The sequence below is a fragment of the Chrysochloris asiatica genome, unplaced genomic scaffold, assembly GCF_000296735.1.
Source record: "Chrysochloris asiatica unplaced genomic scaffold, ChrAsi1.0 scaffold00089, whole genome shotgun sequence".
Lineage (NCBI taxonomy): Eukaryota > Metazoa > Chordata > Mammalia > Afrosoricida > Chrysochloridae > Chrysochloris > Chrysochloris asiatica.
In genome coordinates, this window is record NW_006408607.1 from 12,206,223 (window position 1) to 12,228,925 (window position 22,703).

At 36.6% G+C, this 22,703-nt stretch overlaps 1 pseudogene; it reads right to left on the bottom strand.

Moving 5' to 3' along the window:
* LOC102837473 overlaps nucleotides 1-22,703 on the bottom strand; it is a 63,260-nt pseudogene that overhangs the window by 32,877 nt on the left and 7,680 nt on the right.

The window sequence follows — 22,703 nt, forward strand, 5'->3', positions numbered from 1 at the left end:
TCTTCCTTGTATTCTCTGTTTTCAGCCAAGGTCCACCTGATGTCAACAATGATATCCCTCCTTCAAACTCCTCATCTGTATCCGCTTTGTACCTCTGGCATTTCCCTGTGAATATACTGTTGCAGCCATTTTTGAATCATCTTTAGAAAAAGTTTGTTCTGGGCTAAAATTTTGCTGATGATATAAAGTTAAATTAGTTAATAGTCACTTATATAAAGCTAAATGAGCTCTATTAGCGTAGTGGTTACGAATCAGGCTGCTAATATCACAGTGACAAGTTCAAAAATACCAGCTGTTCACAGAAGAAAGATGAGTCTTTCTGCTCCCTTAAAGACTTGTAGTCTCAGAAACCCTGCACAGGGTCGCTATGAGTCATAATCAACACCATGGCACGTAACAACAACAAATATAAACTAAAAATACTATTTGTAAGTAGAATACACTGGTATAAGTGTTGACACTAGTTTGATTAAACCACTCTTTAGGTAACTTCTAATTTATGCCTTAGCTATTTGCATGTCAGTGCTATGAAGGCATGGATTTTGTGTGTTCTATAAAAGGCATGATACATAGAATAATGCCTGGAACAGTCTATATACTCAACAAAATTTTACAAAAAATGAATAAGTAAATTCAGTCATTATAAATGTAATATTGGTAACATTATAGCAATTTCATAATGATAGCAATTTTTTTTTTATTTCAGTAATGTTAATTGTGGATGAAGGCAATACCATATATATACAGATATTATATAGTGTTTTCAATGGCTTATATTTTAGTATTCAACTGCCAGAACTTTCATTCTGGCTATCTTTGGATAGACAACCCCCTGGTTTTCAGTCTAGTATTTTAACCATTTGCAATATCCACTGACTCCCTAACAATATAAAAGCTACCATTTATGATCAGTAATTATGTGCCAATCATTCAACTGTATTATACAATTAAAGTCCCACAAAGATACAATAAATTAGTCTTTACTCTGACCCCCATTTTTAGATATAAGGATGCTGATTTTTTTTTTTTTTTAAGTGTATATAAGCTATTCAAGTCCCCTCACTAAGTAAAGTATGATGTATCTGTTGTGTTGCTGTTAGGTGCCATCCAATTCGTACTGACCTATAGTGACCTTATGCATAGCAGAGCAAAACACTGCCCGATCCTGGGCCAACCTCACTACAGTTGCCACACTTGAGTCCATCAATGCTGCAATTTGGCCAATCCATGTTTTTGGGGGTCTTCTTGTTTTTCTCTGACCCTTCACCTTGCCAAACCAGTGACTGGTTCCTCCTGAAAATATGTCCAAAATATGAGAGACGAAGTTTGGCCATCTTGGCCTCCAAGGAGCACTCTGGTTGCACTTCTTTCAAAATGGATCTATTAGTTCTTTTGGCAGCCCATGACACTTTTAATATTTTCCTTCAACACCATAATGCAAAGGCATCAATTCTTCTACGGTTGTCCTTATTCACTGTCTAGCTTTCTAATGCATATGAGGTTATTGAAAATACCATGGCTTGGGTCAGATGCACCTTAGTCCTCAAGCTGACGCCTTTGTTCTTCAGCACTTTAAAAAGGTCTGTGCAGAAGATTTGCCTAATGCACTACATAGATTTCTTGACTGTTGATTCCATGAGTATTGATAGTTGATCCAAAAAGAATGAAGTCCTTGTCAACTTCAATATTTTTTCAGTTGATAAGAATGTTGTTTATTGGTCCAGTGGTGAGGATTTTTATTTTCTTGACATTGAGATCTAATCCATACTGAAGGCTGTGCTCTTTGATCTTCATCAGAAAATATTTTAAGTCCTCTTCATTTTCAGCAATCAAGGTTGTATCATTTGCATATCACAGGTTGTTAATGAGTCTTCCTCCAATCCTGATGTCACATTTTTCTTCATATAACCCAGCTTCTCATATTATTTTCTCAGCATACAGGCTTAATAAGTATGGTGAAAGAATACAACCTTGTCACACACCTTTTTAAATATTAAACCATTCAGTGTTCCCATGTTCTGTTTGAACAACTGCTTCTTGGTCCAGGTACAGATTCCTCATGAGCTTCCAGACAAAGACAGACTAGGAAGAAAGAGGGGTGAACTACTTCCCAATATTTAGTCACTAAAAACCTTATGAATAGCAGAGAAACACTGTCAGATATAGTGCCGGGAAAAGAGCCCCTCAGGTTGAAAGGCACGCAAAGTGCGACTAGGGAAGAGCTGCCTCCTCAAGTAGAGTTGACCATAATGGCGCGAATAAAGTAAAGCCTGTGGGAGAAAAGCCCACAGGACCTTCATTTGCTGATGGGTCACAACTCAAAATGAAGAGAAACAGTTGTAAACATCCATTGAAAATCAGAACATGGAATGTACAAAGTATGAATCTGGGAAAACTGAAAGTTGTCAAAAATGAAATGGAATGCATAAACATTGATATCTTAGGCATTAGTGAGCTCAAATGAACTGGTATTGGCCATTTTGAATCTGACAACCATATGGTTTACTATGCCGGGAATGACAAATTGAGGAGGAATGGCATTGCATTCATTGTCAAAAGGAACATATCCAGATCAGTCATGAGGTACAATGCTGTCTGCAATAAGATAATATCCACATGCCTACAGAGAAGCTGATGTGGTGCTGTGAGTTAATGCACCAGACTGTAAAGCTGTTTGAACTGCAAGGTCGGCAGTTCAAGCTTACCAACGCTCCTTGGAAACCCTTTACAAGGTCACTATGGGTCAGAATGGACTCAAAGGCACTTAACAACAACAACAGGGAGCCCAGTTAATACCAGTATTATTCAAATACTGGTTAACGCACCAACCACTAAAGCCAGTGCAGATGAAATAGTAGAATTCTACCAACTTCTTCATTCTGAAATCAATCAAACATGCAATCAAAGTATGATGTATAGACAAAATATAATTTTATTTTCATTGACAGCACTTAATTTCATTTTCACACTTTATAGAAATATTTATGCCAGAAATTATGATTTAATTGAATTTAGAAGTTAGAAGCTATCATTGCAAAGTAGACAGATTTAAATATTCTCAGAAGTTAGTCTTCCAGTCATATCTCAATACACACCTGAAAATGGACTCACATAGGCATCTCAAGAACAAACAAGTTCTTAAAAGTTTAAGAAAGTATGTTTCATTGATTTACATCTTGGCTGAAGGTCATTTTGAAATAAGTTGATATGTAGTTCATGAAACATACAAAAAAAAAAACCTATAAGGTCAAGTTGAAATTATTCAGTAGTTCAAACTTTCAAGGCAAAAAGAACATGCAGTCTACAATCAAATATACAATCAAATATGTTGTTGTTGAGTGCTTTTGAGTTTTTTCCAACTCAAACCACCAGCCTTTTTGTTTTTGTTTTGTTTGTTTTTTTGGCTTTTTTTTTTTTTTTTTTTTTTTGTGAATACCAGCCTTTTGGTTAGCAGACCAGTGCTTACCCTAAAGTGTCACACCAGGTCTCCAGTGTTATTGTTGTAGCTATTGTTAGTGGATTTCAACTGATAGTTAATTTCTATAGGTTTTCCTAGGCGTGGCTGTGGGTTTGAACCAATACTTATCCTTCAGTGCCACATCAGTATGCCAGTGCTATTTTTCTGTTGCCATGAAATCCACTCTGACTCATGGAGAACATTTGTGTGTAGAGTAGAACTGCTCCATATAGTTTTCAAGGCTGTGACCGTTCTGAAAGAGATCACCAGTCCTTCTTCCAAAAATTAGAGTTTGTTGTTGTTGTTAAGTACCTCCAAGTCAGTTCATACCCATAGTGTCCCTTTATAGGGCTTCCAAAGAGTGACTGGTGAGCTTGAACTTTTTTTGAACCCACCTTGTGGTTCATATAATTTTGCAGTCCAGCTTATTAACCCACAGCATCACACCAGGACTCTGAAATATAAGGTAGGAGTTAATTATTTTCTGCATGATAATGGAAGCATATAAAATATGACATAGGATAAGCACTCGAACTCAAGGTCAGTTTGAACTGCAAGGTTGGTGGTTCAAACTTACCAGTTGCTCCTTAGAACCCTTATACAGAGTTGCTATGAGTTGGAACAGACTCGACGGCACATAACAACATAAACATATACAGATGTTACTGATATTAATATGTTAAACATGAGAAAATAAACTAAAACTTTTCAATAATGAAGATTTAGACAAAAAATAAAGATGAGGTCTAAATTTGCTTATATTCAAAATTTGTACTTTATGCAAAAATAATCTAAGAGATAAAAAATAGACAGAATCCTTGAAGAGTTAAATTCTTGCATGAACTATTTCTTATTTCCATTCTAACACTTAAAGTATTTGGAAGGCATAAGTCCTGTCCTCACAAGAAGAAAGAAAATGGAAAATCAGCAGCATTTCCTAGATATATCAGAACATTTTGGTCACAGAATAAATCTCTGTCCCCAAATCTGGATATATAAACAGATACAGAATACTGAGTTATGAAAAGAAGAAGTTTTTGTTTGAAACATAACCAGGTACAAATATTCAAAGGGTAATTGACTAATTGCCATAGACCAAGCATGGACTATCTTGAAATATTTAAACTACTGGAGTATTAACCCTACTAACACCATTACACTTTAGTGTTGCTTACCTTCATAAGTACAACCAGGGTCTCACTGTGAAGATGGGAGAAAAATACCTATGTAGTTCTAGCAGAACATGGGGTAGAGAGGTAGGGAGGATTCGGATGTAGCAGGGGTTGGGAAATAGCCATTTTGAAATATGTTCAGAGCATTCCTTTCTTCTATTCAACAATGGCTTGTCATCAAGGGGACATCAGAACTTAACAGCATGAGGTTTGTCAGACCCTAACTTGGTGTGAATCTGTAGGATCAACACTGTACTGTGAACAACACGGTCAGTAGTTCAAATCCACCAACTATTCCCCAGAAACCCTATACAGGATCACTGTGAGTCAGAACCAACTGAACACCACTTTACAATAATGATAAAACCTATGTGAAAGAAGAAGAATATGCAACTTCATTTCCCTATGTTATAAAAGCTATAAGAAAATAAAGAAACATGGGAAATTCTGTGCAGATGACACTGCCTTGGGTAAAAGACTCATAAAAGACACTTAATCATAGATTCAAAGTATGCTTCCCTCATATACACCACACCCATTTGACAATCACATAAAATGTTATACATGAAAGGAGGGAAGGGAATGTGGAGCACAGGTTAGGGAATTGACACAAGATAGTGGAGCACAGAATAGGGAATAGACACAGTATATTTTGAGTTCTGGGGGAAGGTGGGTGGGCATACACTAGAAGGGGAAGGGGGAAGGAAAAACAAGGTGTATGAAAGAATAGCTAGGCAGGTTTAGGGCTAAGTAGGACAGAAGTAAATAACGATATAAGCAGAACCGTGGAAAAACAGGGCTCAGGGATACAAAGATTGAGGTATGATATGAATGGGTAAAAGTGGGGAAATGATGTTAAGATGCTTGGCTATCTTTTGATGCTTGGCTATCCCTTGCTTACTATTGTAAAATATACACTTGAAGGGGAGAGAGAAGAACAGCCAGAAACATCACCATAGAAAGATTGTAAGTCCATCATCAGCCTATAACTCATTGGAATATCTAAAATGGGGCTAGAACTTGCCCAGTGGAGGAGGCTCCCTTCAGAGCCTTTGCATTGCACAAGACCATAGGTGGAATCCTGATCCTCATCCAGAATCTTCTGAGGTGAAACATTCCCATATGAAAGGACAAGGAGACCAGTCTAGAGCAGCTAGAAGGATAGAGAAAAATATACCAAGTTCACTGTAATAAAAAATGAACAGAAGTGGCAGTACTAATCTCCAATAAAATAAACATTAAGGCAAAAACCAGTATAATCAATAAAGATGGACATCACCTTTTGATTAAAGGGACAATTGAACAAGATGACGTAACCATAACAAATATTTATCCTCCCAATGAAAGAGCTCCAAAATATAAAAAGCAACCCGTAATAGGTTTGAAGAAAAAAATAGATGAATCTATAATAATAGTGAGCAATTTTAATACATTACTTTCAAAAAAATGACAGAACAGCCAGAAATCAACTTGACAAAGACCAAAGACACAGAGGAACAACATAACACAATCAGCCAAGTGGACGTCATAAATGTGTACAGAGTATTCAAGCCAACAACAGCACAATAAACATTCTTTTCCAGTGCACATGGAACATGCTCCAGAATACACCATGTGTTAGGCCACAGAACAAACCCCCATAAATTTACAAATTTAAAATACTACAAGGCATCTTCTCAGACCAAAATGCTATCAAATTACAAATCAACAATAGGAAGACCAAGGAAATAAAATCAAATACATGGAAACTGAATAACACCCTGCTGAAAAGCAACTGAGTAGTAGAAGAAATAAAACGTGAATTCATAAGGTCCCTAGAAACAAACGAGGCCAAAAAAACAACATACTGAAATCTTTGGGACACAGCAAAAGTGGTGCTGAGGACAACTTATTGCAATAAATGCACATATCCAAAAAGAAAAAAGAACCAACATTAACACAGTAACAGAGCACCTGTAACAATTAGAAACAGAACTACAGAGGGAACCTACAGCCACCAAAAGAATAGAAATAATCAAGATTAGAGCAGAAATAAATAATATAGAAAACAGAAAACTATAGAAAGGATCAACAGGACAAGAAGCTTGTTCTTTGAAAGGATTAATAAATCTGACAGACCATTGACAAACCTAAAAAAAGAAAAGAGAGAGAAGACACAAATAACACACTTAAGAAACCACATGGGCAATATCAAAAGGATAATAACAGAACACTATGAAAAGTTGTATACCAACAAATTTGAAAACTTAGAAGAGATGGATACATTTAAAAAACAAAAAACAAAAAAAAACAAAAAAACATGAGGTACCTAAACTTTTGCCTACAACTGATTGGAATACCTAAAATGGGGCTACAATGTCCCCACTGAAGGAGGTTCCCTGTAGATTGTCTGCATTACATAAGACCATAGTTGGAATCCCGAACCCCATACAGAATCTTCTGAGTTAGGAAATTTTCACTTTAAGGTACAAGCAGACCAACCTAGAATGGCTAGAACAGAAGATATTTATTGAAAGAAAGACTGACAGGAAAAATCAAAACAATAATGGCAGTCCTACTGATTACTACAAGAACTAGCAAGTTGCTTGCCCAGGAGACATCAAGGGAAGTGATTGGGTCCCCTCAAGGTAGACCCTCTTCCAAGACTAACACTCAATGGGAATACATGAACAGATATGATCTCTGATTGGTGATCACATTGATCACGGATAAGGGAAAGTGAAAGAAAAATAGCAATGAAGCAATAGCCAATCTGTCTGGGCGAAGCTAATGAAAGAAGATGGGACTGGCACTCATGTGTCACAAAGTGAATAATTGCTATCAGGACTGACTGTAGCAAAAGGAGGGGAGTGGTTGACTTTTCAGTCCAGGAACGGAGGTCCCTGGGACCATCAAGGGAGAAGAGCAGAATGAGGGACACTACCCAGAGAAGCAGTGATGCCAGAGATGGAGGTAGAGATAATGACATGGAGAGGTGGAGTGGCTGGGGACTCTAGACCCAGAGAGGTAGAGGAGTTGTTTGCTGATGACCAGGGGGGATGTCTTGCTGGATATACCCTTTAGTTAGTTGATGATGCATGGAAGGGATTGTAATTATGGCAATCAAACGATATACAATATGATGAATGTAAAGCTAATGCTCTCCCATGTAAACTATCACATAATTCACAATAAAACATTTAAAAAAAGCAATTTTCTGAAAAAAATAAAATGTTATACATGTAATTCTTCTGTAAGAACTACAGTTGAAATGGAATTATAAGGATCACATCCTAAATAAATCTGCTGTTTTTGTGTGCTATTGAGTTGAATCCTACAATAGAGTAACCTAGACCACTATCTTTTTGGGAGCAGATAACCAGGTCTTTAATCTTGGAGAGCAGCTAGTGGACTCGAACTATTGCTCTTTTGCTTAGAATTTGAGCACTTAACCATTGTGCCAGTTGTACTTTCCTAAAATGTTTCTAGGGAAACCCAAAATCATCAGTGGAGACACACAAAAGGACACTAGAGAAAATTTAGCCTCTGAAAACTACAGCTATAGCAAACAATAAACCTAGACTAACTCCTTGCTAGAAGACATAAAGTCTATCACTGAAGACTGATTTACATCAGTTTATTTTACCCATTACATTGTGCTTAGGTTTCAACCAGAGATTTATAAACATGAAAAAAAGGAAAATTTAAAATAAGACAAAAAATAGAAATCCCAGTATCTGAAGAAAACAGGCAAGCATCATAACAAGACTTAGAGATGAGAGATGTTGACAGGAAACAGGGCTTCCAGGAATTATTTTAAAAAGTACTTCAAAGAAAAGGAAATTTAAAAAGTTCAGAATCTCAGCATCAGAATTGGAGCAAGAGTAATTGGCAACCTGTAATATGCAGATGATACAACCTTGCTCCTTGAAAACAAGGAAGACTTGAAATCCGTATTGATGAAGATCAAAGAATACCTCTTTATTATGGATTTTACCTCAGTGTAAAGAAAATAAAAATCATCACCATGAACTAATCAATGCTGCCATTGTTGTTAAGTGCCTTTGAGTTGATTTTGACAGATATAGTGACCCTGTTTAGGCTTTCTGAGGAGCAATACCATCAAGATTTGAACTGCTTACCTTGTGGTTCGCAGTCCAGTGCTAATCCTATAGTGCCACTCCTAAATAGAAAAGACTGAAGTGGTCAAATACTTCAATTTGCTAGGAACCACCATCCATGCTTATGGAAGCAGTAGTCAGTAAATCAAACAACATACTGGATTAGTCAAATCTACTGCAAAAGAGCTCTTTAAAGCGTTCAAGAGAAAAGATGTCAATTTGAGGACTTAAGATGTGCCTGATCTGTTGTTGTTAAGCGCCTCTGTATAGAGTTTCTGAGAAGTGACTGGTAGATTTGAACCACCAACCTTGCAGTTCAATTTGACCTTGAAGCCCACTGCTTATCCTACAGTGCAACACCAGGACTTATCACATGACCTAAGCACTGATATTATTAATTGCCTCATATGAGGATAAAGTTGGATAATGACGAAGGACAACTATAGAACTGATGCATTTGAATTATGGTATTGGCAGAGAATATTGAAAGTACCATGGACTGCTAGAAGAACAAACAAATCGGTTTTATAAAAAGTACAGCCAGAATGCTCTTTAGAAGTGAGGATGGTAAGACTTTGTATACGAAGATACGGGTCTTTGGGAAAGAACATAGAGCTAGTTAAGTGAAATACATGTAAGTCAGTGAAAAAGAGAAAGACCTTCAACAAGATGGAATCCAGGCCTACTCAAAGTTCCCTGGATATCAGTTTCTTATTTCTTGAATAAGTATATTAGTTTCATTATCTAAATGGTAGGACTTTTTTATTTATTTATTTTTTATAGTTCTTATGGTTAAAACCAAATCAGGCCATGTTGATTTCTGTTTTCTATGTTGTCCTGGAATTTCTTATTGAGGACTCTCACATAGTATCTGTCCCCACCAACACTCCCCATGTATGTAGGTGTATGTGTGTATATCTCTGTGTTCATTTTGTAACTCAGAGTGATTACATTTTCATCCTACTTGAAAGGACCAAATTAACACATCAAAGGTAACCTTATTTCCAAATATCACTGCATCCTCCAACATAAGAATGAGAAAACTAACACATGTTTTTCTTTAAGGGTAGGATGAGGTGACATATATCATCCAGAACATGAAAGTACTTCCACCTCAAAAATATTTCTTTTGTTTTACATTTGAAATTTTATTTTATACATAAAAACAGCATGGTATTTTATAAAGAGTTCAACATTAATACTACAAATGTTATTAAGTGATCCTGCATAGGTTTTCTGAGAAGGAGCAGCTGATGGGTTTGAACTTCTGTTCTTGTGGTTTACAGTTCAGTGCTTGTCCTACGGCACCAAACCAGAAGTTACAATACTGCAAATATCTAGCATGAAAGTAATATTTAATATATTCTTGTGTAAAGCACAGAAAGCCTAAAGATAAATTTATATGTTTATCTGAAACCTCATCTCAGACAAATTTATAGTTGATTATATAAGATAATTAAGAATCACTTTGTTTTTTGATTACCAATTATAAAACAAAAACAAAAACCAGTATGCAAATGCAATTGAAATGAATGACATTTAAATAAATCTTAATTTTTGATTTCTTAGCCTAACAAACTGAAATGAAATTACTTCTTAGTAACTAAAATTTTATATAAAACAATGGAAAAAATATATATATATATATTACTGGTGCTACAAATAACATAGTGGTTACGAGTCAGGATGCTAACCTCAGGTCAGCAGTTTGAAACTACCAAACATTCTGTGGGAGAAAGAAGAGGCTTTCTGCTCCCATAAAGATTTACAGCCTTGGAAACCCTATACAGGATTGCTTTGTGTTGGAACTATCTCCACAACACACCACCACCACCATCATCACACATACATTAAAAAATAAATGATTTCACCTCCTTTGTTTTTAAACTCTAGATGTAGATAGCATTGTCATTAACCAATAAGCTTCTGGTATATCAGTTGAATATATCAGAAATTGTAACAATATCCTTTTTTAACATCTGAGGCTGGGTCTCCCATACAATACCTTACCTAGCCAACACTGTCACTTCATGGCTCAGTCTATTTTCTTATACTAGGAGCCTTCAGAAACTCTGTGAAAAAATTATAATACCTTTCAATTCCATTTTTCTATGAAGTTTTTGAAGCCCTTCATCTCCATGATCCTTAATTTCCTGGAAGTAATCTGTTACTTACCTGTACATACCCTGTAAATAACACAGTGCCTTGCATGTAATAAGTGTTCAACATAACTGTTACACTAACAAATGATATGTTAACTACAGATATTCTACCCATACAATTATAGCAAAAGACTGCCTAACAATAATGCTAACTTTGATTTATAAAAACAGCACATTCAAATACTAGTCTGTAAAAAAGGATTCATTACAGTGAAATTTTAAAAACACTTTTGTCTGAAATCTGTGAGGCACTTTATAAACAGCAATTAACACTGTAACTAAAGTAAGTCTCTTCATGAAACGTTTATATTTGAAAAACGATAAAAACACATCTTGGTGAGGAGCAGAACATTTTCAGCACTTTCTAACAGAAAATACTGTTCTTTGGAGGAAAAGGAAAGCATTGATTTTAGTTAATGAATGTTTTTCAGCTTTCTGAAACAGGGGATTCTTAATACTGAAGATGTTTTCTTTATAGCAACCAATGGATTGAATGCTGCCTTGAAAATGCTATGTTCAGTTGGCTTCCTATTGCCAGCATTCAGTAAACACAGTTTTGTGCCTGCTGCTGCCAAGGCTTGTCCCATTTTTCAAATTAGAATTCATACCTTAGAGCGATGTAGTCAAAACACAACTACCATTGAGTCGCCATGCAGGCAAGTTAGTAGAGGTGATGGGACTAACACCAGTTTCGTGGATCAATTTGGAAGAGACCTGATTTTCAGTTTTCCCTCCCTCACCACTTTTGGTGGAAGTGCTAATAAGAAGTGAAAGAGACAAAGCATGGCTAAAGCAAGCAAGCTAGAAAACAACATAGTTTCCTGGAATCATACAGAGTAGACTGAATACCGAGTTCTTACTAAGTCCTCCTAACTTAACTTGGGTCATACCTATAACCCAAGGATAAACTGCATAACTGCAGCAATGTGGATAGGATTAATCTTTAGACTATGAAATTTATGAATAGCCATATACTTTTATTACTTCTGAATAGTCTTAAACCTCTTGATAATTCAAACATATTTAGTGGATGCTCAGGAAATATATGTTGTTGTTCTTAGGTGACATTGATTCGGTACCGACACACAGCAAGCAAATTTACTCACAGCCGAAAGAAACACTCTCCAATCCTGGGCCAACCTACGTTGCCACGTGTAAGCCCATTGATAATGCCACTTGGCCAATCCATCTTGCTGGGGGTCTTCCATTTTTCTCTGACCCTCCACCTTACCAAACATGATATCCTTCTCCAGCGACTGATTCCTTCTGACAATATGTCCAAAGTATGAGAGACAAAGTTTGGCCATCCTGGCCTCCAAGGAGCACTCTGGCTGCACTTCTTCCAACACAGATCTTTTTGGCAGTCTATGACACTTTTAATATTCTCCTCCAACACCATAACTCAAAATCATCAATTCTTCTATGGTCTTCCTTATTCACTGTCCAGCTTTTGCATGCATATGAGGTTATTGAAAATACCATGGCTTAGGTCAGGCACACCTTAGTCCTCAAGCTGACATCTTTGCTCTTCAAAACTTTAAAAATGCCTTGTGCAGCAGATCTGCTTGATGCACTATGCTGTTTGATTTCCTGGCTGCTGCTTCTGAAAGTGCTGATAGTTGATCCAAGAAAAATGAAGTCCTTGATAACTTCAATCTTTTCTCCACTGATAAGAATGTTGTTTATTTGAAAATATATACTGCTGTGATATTCCAATGCATTTTCCTGTTCTAATGACGAAAGTTTCCTAATTTACTCAGTATACGTATATCTAGTTGTTACCTTGTTGTTGTTAAGTGCCACTGTGTGTTTCTGACTCATAGTGACCCTGTGTAGGGTTTCCAAGGACTGGCTGGTGAGTTGTATTATAGATCTTGTGGTTCAAACCAACCTTGCAGTCAAGTGCTTATCCTACAGAACCACACGAAGTCTGATGTTTTAAAGCTAGAATATACTTTTCATGTTTAATCTGAACCTTTTTATCAAGAAATAGTGAAATATACTAATTAATACTTATCTTACGTTATTTTAAATTGTTTTTGTCAAGTACAATAGAGTCAGTTCTAATTCACAGTGACAAACAAAACACTGGCTGTCTCTGTGCCAGCCTCATAATAGTTGCTACATTAAAGTCCACTGTTGCAGTCGCTTTGTAAATCCATCTCATTTAGTATCTTCCTTTATTCCACTTACACTCTACTTTACATAATAAGATGACCATGTCTACAAACTGGTCCCTCCTGATAACATGTCCATAGTTCAGGAGAGAAAGTGTTGTCAGCCTTGCTTCTCAGGGACATTCTGTTTGTACTTCTTCCAAGAAAGAATTGCTTTATTACCCACTGTGTCCAATATTCTTCTCCAAAATCATAACCCAAATGAATTACTTCTACTCGTGTGTTCTTTATTTATTGTTCAGCTTTCACATGCTTTAGAGGCTATTGAAAATAACATGGCTTGAGTCAGGTGCACCATAGTTCTCACAGTGAAACCTTTTTTTTTTGGACACTTTAAAGAAGTTTTTTACAACCGATTTTCCCAATACATCATTGAATTCTTGACTGGTATATCCATAAATATTCATTGTGGATCCAAGCAAAATTAAATCTCTAAAAACCTCAATATTTATTCTGTTTATCATAATGTTGATTATTGGTCTAGTTTTGAAGGTTTTTTTTTTTTGTTGTTGTTGTTGGTTTTTTTTTCCTTCCTGTTGAGGTGTAATTTATATTGAAGTCTCTGACTTTCATCAGTGAGTCCCTCAAGTCCTCTTCATTTTCAACAAACAAGACGGTGTCACTTGCATATCACAGGTTGAAATTAGAACTTCAAAATTATGGTTTAAGGACAATGAGCAAGGCAAACCAAGCACACCACTGCTAATAGAAAACCTGATAGTTTGGATCCATTCAGATGATCCTGGGAATAAACGTCCTGCCATTGCATTTCTGAAATATTTGTCACTAAAAAGTCTAGGGAGTGTACACTGGTCTGGAAGATTGATTTAAACAGCAAGGTCAGTCCTTCCAACCCACCAACCACTCCTTGGAAACCATATACATGGTCACTATAAGTAGGAACTGACCTGATGGCAATAAAACCACTAACTAGTGAAAACTCTATAAACCATAGTGTACTCTCATTCAATGTGTTTCCTGGAGTTGGAACCATTCAAGGACAAATACAATCCTTATAAATATCTATTATAAATAGCAACAAACAAAATAAGAAGGTATTTCTTACATAGGTTGTTAAAGATCATTCGAGATTGGCTGATGGTGTTTCTCGTACACATTTTCATTCAGAGATCAAAGCTGATGAAGATTCTGCCTTCTTTAGCACATGCTTTGTAAATCTACCCAAGTTTCAATATCCAGTCAGGAAAATGAGAAAGAGCAAGAAGGATCCTGCATAGGGAATTATTAAGAACTAGGACTAGGAAGCAGCTCTGTCTGGTAGCTCAGTAGGCTAAGTGTTGGGCTTCTATACTAAAGACTGGCTGTCGGAATCCACTAGCCATCATGTAGGAGAAAGGTGAGGCAGTTTGCATCTGTAAAGATTTACAACTACAGATATATCTAGAATAATTCTACTTGTTTGAAAGGTCACCATGTGTCAGAATCAACTCAATAGCAGTGGGCAGGTGATGCCTAAGAAGGGTACTTACTGTTGTTGTTGTTAAGTGCCAGCAAGTAGGTTTCCATTCAGAGTGACCCTGTGTAGGTTTTCCAAGGAACAGCCTGTGGTTTGAACCAATAACCTTGCAGCTAGTAGTCCAGCGTTTATCCTACAGAACCATACCAGGACTCCGGGCACATGCTAGCATCCTTATTTTATCAACAATAACATAGCCAAACCTAACAGTATGAGCAATTGGAAAACATGGTCCACCTTTATGACCAGAGAAAAAAGAAACCAGGTGCTAACTGAACTTTGCACAAATAATATGTATAAAAACTAAGGCAGCATGCTATGGATATTCACAATTTTCTAGATTTTGTTGGTAGGTTCTGTTTAAGTTATTTTATCTAAAGCTTAGAATTTTACAAGGATTTTATTAGCAATTGTTACTAGTATTTCTCCAAGACAGATAAAAGATATAATGTGTTTAAGTAGCTACTTTACAAATACATGTTTGAAATGATTTGTTTGTAAACCAGTATGTACTTTATCATAACATGATTCTTTTGCTATTAAGCTGATCGAGGTGTTAAATTAATATTTCTATTATAGCTATGGCTTTATAAATCTCTATAAGTAACATAGCCATTTATAGAGTTTGAACAACTGAAAACGCAATATCTTAAATTCTTTCCTGTTGTTTCCCATTACTGTCTAGAGGTTTGGAATGCAACGTCTTCTCTACATAATTGCAACTTTATATGAAATATATCAATGAAACTTATTATACATTTGGAAGAGTACTTCAGAGCCTATTTACAAACCAGGCAGGAAGCATGTAGATTTCATGCATGGAAAAGAATAAATTTTCAATCATATAATTGTACTGTTGTTTGTTTCCATGTAATTGGTGAGAAATTACATTTCTATTCATACCCTGGGTCCACTTTTGGAATAAAGCAAATGTAGTGTGAAAATGTCAGGACGGTAGTTTTGAATTATGGCTTCTAAGTGCTATGTTTTGGATGTTTGATCAACTGTACAGAATACCTAGCAGAATAACATTAATACAGAGACTAAGTTTATAAGAAGATTAACAAACAAAAATGCTGAAATATTTAGTGTCACTGTAATAAACAGCAATATAAATATGATCACATATTTTCTTAATGTGAATATCTATGTTTCTTTTTGTGTGTGGAGGAGTAGGAAAAGGAATAAGTATGTGACTATGGGAGATTCCTAGATAAGAAAGGACACAAAATTCACTTAGTCTGTGACACTCTAATTTTATAGATCATTTAGATGACTTTCTTTATTCTGAAGCCCAGTTTCCTGAATCCTAAAGAGGGAATGAAAATAGTATATAGGTTTTAGGGTTTAAAAGGAATTAATATTAAAAACAAAACAAAACAAAACAAAAAAACACAAATAATACACCAAGCTCACTTCCTGTCATATTGTAATTAGCTTTCAATAAATGTAACTTCCTTTCTTTTGATCACTACCAAAGGCACACATATGTTAGGAGAAGTAGAGCCAGGACTTGAACTTGAATTTGCTGATTCTTCACCTGACACACTTCAGGTTTGACACAGGCAAAAGTCATGATAGAAAAGTTGAAATACAAATGTTTTTATGACATGAGTCTGTCCAAAATGACATCCATCACCACCAATACAAAGAGAGAAAAAGAGAAAGAGATAAAGCTTAAGAAAGCAAAGAATTAAACAACATCAAAAAGTCCCCCTAAATCAAGGTGGCAGTAAAAACAGTGCTGTACAAAAAGGAGAGGAGCCGCAGCAAAGATATTCTTCTTTTTGTACATTTTAAAATGGTGTCAACATCCACAGTGTTTGGCATTTTCAAGGAAAGTGTCTCATTTCCATTAACAAGGAAACCTCCTAATTCACAAATATACACTGTGGGTGATGTGTGTTAATAGCACTCTTAGAAGCTGATAATGTGGTGCAGTTAATGTATCTCAGCTTGAATTAACTTTACCACAAGCCATTGTTTCCTTTTTATACAGCACAGGATACTGTGGGAAAAAAATCTTTTAGAATCTCACAAGGGGAATTCAATTAACATTACTCACTACTGTACAGCAGCATAGAAATGAAGGCTATTTTAACCTTTCTTGAGTTTCCTGCTGATCAATTCAATGCTTTCCATTAGTTTAACTCCAGTTACCATAAACTCACCTTCATTATTCAGAACATACCTTTTCACTTATGGGGCAGAGTGCAACTGTCAATGGAAGCCAAAGAAAGCTAAACAAACCAGCAGATCCCCAAATATAGTGTCTAAGTTTGTCCTTGGAATAACATAAAGTAACATATAGTATTTCAAACCCAGTAACTTCTATCAGACTCAACCTCATCTTCTTATTGCAGCACTTCTAGATGACATGTTCATCAACTTCTAGATTTTTGTTCATAAAAATTGCTATGAAATGCAATCATTAAATAATTACAAAGTACATTTAATTGAACATATAGATTATTTATCCTCTGTGTCATAAAGTTATGTTGTTGTTGTTATGTGCTGTTGAGTGGGCTCTGACTCATAGAGACAATGTATAGGGTTTCTGAAGAGTGGCTGATGAGTTTGAATCACTGATTTTGTGGTTCAAACCAACCTTGCAGTCCAGAACCACACCAGGACTACCATAAAGCGATAGGCAAGAAAACGACTTTATAAATGGTGACAGGCTTACGAATCCTTTTCATCTTCAGCCTTCTCACCACCCATATCCCATTGCTCACTATATTATGTTCAATTTATTCCTCAAAGATATCTTTTTTTCAAACTTTTTTTTTTTCCAAACTCAACACTAACTGACTTTACTTCCATCTAGTCTCCCAAATAATTCCCTGGAATCCTTCAGTTCCTCCCATGCATAGTAATTAGGAAATCTAAAACACACAAAAAAAGCAAATTCATTGTCAACAAGCTGATTCTAACTGATGTAACAGAGGAGAACTTTTCCATAGGTCTTTCTTGGCTGTAAACTTTATTAAAGCAGATCACCAGGCCTTTCTTTCATGGTGCAGTCGGGTGAGTTCCAACTTACACCATTAGATAGTAGTCAAGTACCAATCGTTAGTCACATGTAGGAACTTTTGAGGGAGTTCTCAGCATTCTGTGATGGTGGTGGTGGTTATTTGTCAAGGAGTCGGCAAATAAGGTATACAGGACTCTATGTCTGGGATTAGTTAGTTTTGGTGTGACACTGTGGGTTAATGCACTAGCCTGCAAAGTCAGTTTGAACTGCAAGGTTGGTGGTTCAAGCTCACCAGTCGCTCCTTGGAAACCCTCTAGAGGGTCGCTACGGGTTGGAACTGACTCGACGGCACTTATACATCTTAACATCTCAGAAACTGTGAGAGGACCTTCAGAAAGGAAAAAGGATGAAGGGAGTGTGAGGTCCCTACCTAGAGAAATGATGATGGCAGAGGTGATGGCAGAGGCAATGGCATGAAGAGACAGAGCAGCTTCAGGCTCTGGGCCCAAGGACTGAGTAAAGCTGAGTACATACTGCAAGAGACTGGATTGCAGAATGTAAACTTTGGGCATTAGCAGATTCGCTAAAAGAGTTTTGTAACACTTGCGTGAGCAGGGCACAAATCAAAGGACCAATTGGTTGAGAAGCTCAAGACAAGAGCGAGGTGTATATGCAGTATGGCTGAGAAGAAGCATTACTAAATAGAGATCTATTGCATACTGAGTTGTTTTTTGATCTTGAACTGAACCCTGTTCACTTCCATAATACGCTCCATAATCATGAGCGTATTGAGTTCTGTGTGACCATTGCAATGAATTGCCATACCTAGATGAGAAGCAGAAAGCACTGTGGGAGGGATGGTTGATCTCAGAATAGGGTAAAAAAGGTTGCAGAATGGAAGCATGTCTGACCCCTGATACACAGGAATAGGCTGTGGGCTGATTCGGAGTTTGATTCTCTTTCTCCTTTGTGAAGCCAGTAGAACTCCATTCCTAAAAGAGGTGGCCTAACGAAATGTGGAAATCATTGAACAATATGATTAATATCAGATGCAAGTATAATTTTATTCAATATAATTAAAAAGTGGCTGCAACATTATATTTACAGGGAAGGTCTAGAACTTCATTCAGACAAGGATGTGGAATGAGGGATATCACTGCTGACACAAGATGGATCTTGGCTAAAAGCAGAGAAAACCAAAAAAATGTTTACTTGAGCTTTATTCACTATGCAAATGTTTTTGACTAATTGGATCATGATAAATTATAGTGAACATTGAAGAGAATGAGTATTCTAGAATAATTATGCTCATGAGAAACCTGCACATAAACCAAGAGGCAGTCATTTGAGCAGAATAAGGGAACTCTGAATGGTTTAAAATGAGGAAAGGTGTGCACCAGGGTTCTTTCATCATATTTATTCAGTTTTTAAAATGAGCAAATAATCTGAGGTGATGGATTCTATGAAGAAGAATGTTACATCAAGATTGGAGGAAGACCTACTAACATCCTGTGGTATGCAGATGATACAACCTTGCTTGCTGATAGTGAAGAGGACTTAAAATACTTAGTGATGAAGATCAAAGAAAACAACATTTAGTATGAGTTGCACCTCAATATAAAGAGATAAAATCCTCACCACTCAACCAATACATAACATCATGATAAATGGGGACATTATTGAAGTTGTCAAAGACTTCATTTTGCTTGCATCCATTATCAACACTCATGGGAGCAGTAGTCAAGAAGTCAAGCAATGTATTTTGCATTAGAGAAATCTGTTGCACAAGACCTCTTTGAAGTGTTTGAGAGCAAAGATATCCATTTGAAGACTAAGGTGCACCTGATCTAAGCCATGGTATTTTCTGTAGCTTCATATGCATGTGAAAGTTTGACAGTAAATAGAGAATAATAGAAGAATCAATACATTTGAGTTATGGTGGTCCAGAAGAATCATAAAAGTGGCAGGGACTACTAGAAGAATAAACAAATCTGTGTTGAAAGAAATACTGCTAGACTGCTCCTTAGAAACCAGGATGCCAAGACTTCATCTCTCATACTTTGGACATATTATCAGAAAGGACTAATCCCTGGAGAAGGACATCATTGGAGGGTCATCAGAAAAGAGGGAGAACCACAAAGAGATGGATTGGCCCAGTGACAGCAGCAGTGGGCTCAAGCTTAAACATTCTTGTGAGTATGGCACAGGACCAGGCAGTGTTTCATTCTGTTGTGCATAAGGCATCTAACAACTCCAAAACCAACATCCTTACAGCTAGCCCTGCCTAGTCTGAACATTGTTTAATCTCTGCAGTGCCATGTACATATCTCTTCCCTTTGCTTTCTAGGCCTCAGTTCATGGGAATATGTTTCCTCCACCAGACATAAAATTATATGATAAAAAATAACTTTGCATTGCCTATTGCATATCACCTTTAGGCTTCCGAGCATAAGAATATGTCAAACATTCAGAATATTTGCCATCATATCTCTTTAGCTAGATGATCCAAGACAATTTGCTTAGCTTTATTTCTCCTTGTATATATAAGGATTTAGTCTCAGAAACCTTGTAAAGGGTTGCTATGGCTAGGAACAGACTCCATTACACATAACTACCACCACAAACATGATGCAATGTTGTTGTTGTGCCATCAAGTCACTACCCACACGTAGTGATCCTGTACACAAAAGAATGAACCACTGTCGGGTCCTGCCCCAATCTCACAGTCATTGCTATGTTTGAGCCCATTGCTTCTTCCACTGTGCCAATCCATCTCATTGGGGTCTTCCTCTTTCTTCAACCCCTCCATTTTACCAAACACTTACCATGTAATGATAACTATTTAAAATGTCAACCAGCGACAACAGAGAGAGATGAGAAAGATAACTAACAATTTATGTAGATAGCTGAAATCTTCCTCTAGAAAGATCCCCTATAGTTTCCCTTTTCCCAAATTATTCAATTCTTTCCATGTCTATTTCAGCTATTATTATCATTTCATGCTATAGGATAATTATAGGGCTTTAATTATTCAAACAATGTAAATGAAGATATGATATATTATCAAAATGCTCTCATGAAAATGAAATACCCATTCATGTTATTGCTCAGTGTTCATTTGGCAGTCATTGCAGGTTTTTGCGTATGTCCCATTCTAATAAAGACCTAACAATAATACTATTACATCTATTTTCCAAAGATGTAAGAACATGCATAAACATATTTTTCCTAGATTCCTTATGATGCCTGCATGAATTAATTATTAGATAGACTTGATCGTTGAGGTAAACAAGGGTATTGTTGAAATTAAAGATTACCCATAAAAAGTTTTCTCCATTATATCTTGCATAGAATAAATGCTCAGCAATTGTGACTTTTTGCTAACTATTATTATTTTGAAGGAGATCCTAACCACTACTTATAAGGATGAGATTAAATATTTGTTGTAGCTGGTTATTATAGTCTTTCCATCTTAACAACCTTGTCTTTTAAATAGAAATGAATAAAAAAGAAAATAAGTATCGTAAATTCTGAATATTGGAGACATAGTGAAATATTTCTGCATGGGTTATATGAAGAAAAACATGGCATCAGGATTGGAGGAAGACTGATTAACAACCTGTGATATGCAGATAATACAACATTGCTTGCTAAAAGTGAAGAGAACTCAAATCATTTGCTGATGAAGATCAAAGAGCACAGCCTTCAGTATGGATTGCATCCCAATGTAAAGAAAACAAAAATCCTCATCACTGGACCAATAAACAACATTCTTATCAACAGAGAAAAGATTGAAGTTGTCATTTTTCTTGGATCTACTATCAACACTCACTGAAACAGCAGTCAAGAAATCAAAGGACATATTACATTAGGCAAATCCACTACACAAGACCTTTTTAAAGTATTGAAGAGAAAAGATGTCAGCTTGAGGACTAAGGCATGCCTGACCCAAGCCATGGTATTTTTCAATAACCTCATATATGTGAAAGCTGGACAATGAATAAGGAAGACCATAGAAAAATTGATGCTTTTGAGTTATATGATATTGGAGGGGAATACTGAAATTGTCATGGGCTGCCATAAGGACTAACAGATCTCTGTTAGAAGAAGTGCAGCCAGAGTGCTCCTTGGAGGCCAGGATGGCCGAACGTCCTCTCTCATGCTTCAGACATATTGTCAGGAGGGACCAGTTGCTGAGGAAGTATATTATGTTTGGTAAGATGGAGGGTCAGAGAAAAAGAGGAAAACCCCCAGTGAGATGGATTGGCAATGTGGCAATATCAATGAACTCAAACATAACAACAATTGTGAGGTTGGCTCAGGACCAGCAGTGTTCCGTTCTGTTGTGCATAAGGTTGTTATGAGTCAGTACTGACTCGATGGCATCTAACAACATAAAGCCTCTATTAGAGCATGCAGGACTGATGGTGCCCAGCAGTAGTGGAATATGTGTTCTTACAGGGTATGACTTGTCCTTATCATTTATTAGTTCACCTACACAAACATTTCTTGAAAGAGCTATGAAATTGTGTCAGCCCCGAGAATATAGAGGTAAATTAAACAGGCAACAGTAATAGAGGATTCACACACACAAATGAGAATGATCCTTGAGATGGATTGGCACAGTGACTGCAACAATGGGCTCAAATGTAGCAGAATTGTGAGGATGGCCTACTAATTGTTGCTAAGGGCCCACTGAGTCTGCATGGAATTTCCCAAGAGTGGCTGGTGAGTTTTCATCTGACAACCTTACCATTCAAAATGAACTTGCTGCTCAGTGCATTTTCCTGCAGCACCAAATGGTTTTGTTGTTAAGAACCATTGAGTTAGTTCTGATCCATACTGACCACGTACAGGGTTTCCTAGGAACAGCTTGTGAGCATGGACTGCCATCCTTGAATTTCAAATCAACTTTGCAGTTCAATTCTGTTGTATATAGGGTCACTCACCAGTGCCTAAACAACAACAGTAGGGCAAGAAAATATTGTATTTGGTGTTTTGTTGTTATTATTGTTAACTACATTACATTTTCAGATTTAAAATAACTGACTGCTAGCTGGTTCAGAACATCATACATAAAGAGAGCAAAAACTCATTAAGAAGACAAGAAAGAAGGAAAAGGCCAAAATGGATGTCAGAGGAGACTTGCTCTCCAGCGTAGAGAAGCTAAAGCAAATGGAAGAA